Raw genomic sequence first — 2,616 nt, 5'->3', positions numbered from 1 at the left:
AGTGGCTCCACATCCTTGGAAACATAGGCAGCTACCAAGGCCTGACTGCTACCTGCCTGACGGTGGGAATTGGTGCCTCTTGACCCACCATGGAAGCTATGCCCTTGGTGCACATTGGCAGTGCCTGTGGTGGAGGAGGAGACTGGCTAGTGGATGGCGTACTATCATGGGACAGTGGATCCCCATCTTCCACGTCCCCCTGCCCCCGCTGTTCTGCCTCCCTGACTCTCTTCACAAGCACCTCCATCCACTGATTCAGGTTCTGGCTACTGCACATGCTGCCCTGTGGGTTACACATGGTGGCTGCACATGAGTAGTATAAAGGCTCTCTGCCCTTCAATGCAAATGTGACAGGTGGGCGGGACCGGAAGTCCCGCCCCCTTTGCTCCGCCCCTTTCCCTTTTATGGTGTGATGTCACCAACCACACCCCCTGACCCCGGTCACGTGGTGCATGACGTCAGCAACTCCGCCCCTAACCCCGGTCACGTGGTGCATGACGTCAGCAACTCCGCCCCTGACCCCGGCCACGTGGTGCATGACATCAGCAACTCTGCCCCTGACCCCAGTCACGTGGTGTGTGACACCAACACAACATGGTTCATGATGTCAGAAGGACAACCCAGGCAGACCCTCAAAGCCCAACCCCTCATGCTGCAAGAGCCGCCCTAGATCACATGGTGCTGTTATGGCCTATCAGGTCCCTGACCACTCTAACCCCCCCTACGCCGGAGCACAGGCATGGCCTATGGGGTGGTAGGGTGGTGATGTGACCCCTCTAACAACCCGCCCCAACACCCCCAACCAATTGGCAGGGGTTTCAGAGGCCTCAGACTTCCCAAGAACAATGCTGAACCAATTGGAATGAGTACAGTGGGGGTCTTGTTATAAAGATAAAACAGACCTCAAAAAAAAAAAAATGACCATAAGTTATCTCTTACCAAAAGGCCTGCTGTAAAGATAAGGCCGACAAGGCATAATGGTCACTGGATATGATAAGAAACACTTCTTAGAAGAAAGTTTAACAAAATAAACTAATAAAATATTATAAAAGTTTTTAATGGAAATAAAGACTGAATTTAAAAAGATATATTCTCACAGATTGTGTATGGTATAGGGATGACGGGGGTGTGTATCATAAAGATAAAAAAACAAGCAGCCTGGTGTGTCCAGATAGCCACATGTTTTAAGACTAAAAGGGAGTGGAGGTGTCTTTTAGTGCTGACTATTTTAATACAATTATATTTTACTTTATACATACACTATTTTCCGGTCGACAATGCATAACGGTCACTGGATATGATAAGAAACACTTCTTAGAAGAAGGTTTCACAAAATAAACTAATAAAATATTATAAAAGTTTTTAAGGGAAATAAAGACTGAATTTAAAAAGATATATTCTCACAGATTGTGTTATGGCATAGGGGTGATGGGGGTGTGTGTTATAAAGATAAAAAAACAAGCGGCCTGGTGTGTCCAGATCACCACATGTTTTAAGACTAAAAGGGAGTGGAGGTGTCTTTTAGTGCTGACTATTTTAATACAGTTATATTTTACTTTATACATGCACCATTTTCCTTAATCTATTATTTAATTTTTAATACAGAGGACTTACTTATTGTATCATTTCATTTATATTACAGAGAGCTTATCAGGTGGGGAAGCCCCAGGCCATTTTACCACAATAAGGTAAAAATTATTTTAAAAGGATTAGGTTATTTGTGGCAGTGTTGCTATAATCACACTAAGTTATAACAACTGTTTGTTTTCAAACAGAACCTCTTCTTCTAAAATAGAAAAGCAGAACAAGCACATACAGTCATGTTTTTACCCAGTAGTAAAAGGTAATTTTTCTGAAATCAGCTTCTGAAACTTTGTGTTTCCTGTGGGAGGAGAATCTGTGTGTAGGGGTTAAGCAAATTTTAAATTTACAGTGTGTGAGGAAAGTGAATTCTCAATGCTGAGATATAAATGTTATATTTCCTAAGTGATCACACGCACCACACCTGAAGAAGAGCAGGGACCTGGGCAGAGACCTCTAAAAGCACAGCCTGCAGATCATAACACCCAAGGATCAGAAGACGGATGGGACAGAACAGAAGGGTACAATTCCTCGGAGGAAAACAAGCCACATACCTCTGAGAAACTCACATGTAAAAAGACTAGGATTCACACACCCAAAACAGGTGATCTGAACCCTGTGAATAAGAAACCCAGGACTGATTGCTCGCACAATTTACAAAAAGAGGAGAGTCGTTCTCCTTTTTTGAAAGATCATAATTATTGTGAAAAAAAAAAGAGGGTGGGTTTTCGGGGTGGGTATAAACACCCTGTCTTGAAAGATCATGATTATTGTGAAAAAAAGAAGGGGGTTTGGAGTGGTACACACAGGCGTATACGTCTCAGAAAGAGTGTGCAGACCCCTTTGAAAGATCATGATTTTTGTGAAAAAAAGAGGGGGATTTGGAGTGGTACACGTAGGCGTATACATCTCAGAAAGAGTGTGCAGAGCGCTTTGAAAGATCATGATTACTACCAGCGCAAAAGGGTAAATTTTACTCAGAGAGGAGGTAGTCTGTGTAATTCGGACAGCAGGCGTAGTCTGTATCATAAGAGG

At 43.6% G+C, this 2,616-nt stretch overlaps 1 long non-coding RNA gene across 1 annotated transcript; it reads left to right on the top strand.

The window, feature by feature from the left end:
- The first annotated feature begins 1,584 nt into the window (after positions 1-1,584).
- Positions 1,585-2,099, top strand: LOC132252213 (uncharacterized). Its single transcript, XR_009464112.1, has 3 exons — positions 1,585-1,688; positions 1,776-1,843; positions 1,988-2,099. It is a non-coding gene; the product is annotated as an uncharacterized LOC132252213 (long non-coding RNA).
- The last annotated feature ends 517 nt before the right edge of the window (positions 2,100-2,616 follow it).

This window comes from Alligator mississippiensis, chromosome 8 (assembly GCF_030867095.1).
Source record: "Alligator mississippiensis isolate rAllMis1 chromosome 8, rAllMis1, whole genome shotgun sequence".
NCBI lineage: Eukaryota > Metazoa > Chordata > Crocodylia > Alligatoridae > Alligator > Alligator mississippiensis.
Note: the sequence above shows the minus strand (reverse complement) of the source record. Positions and strands in the feature narration are given on the sequence as shown.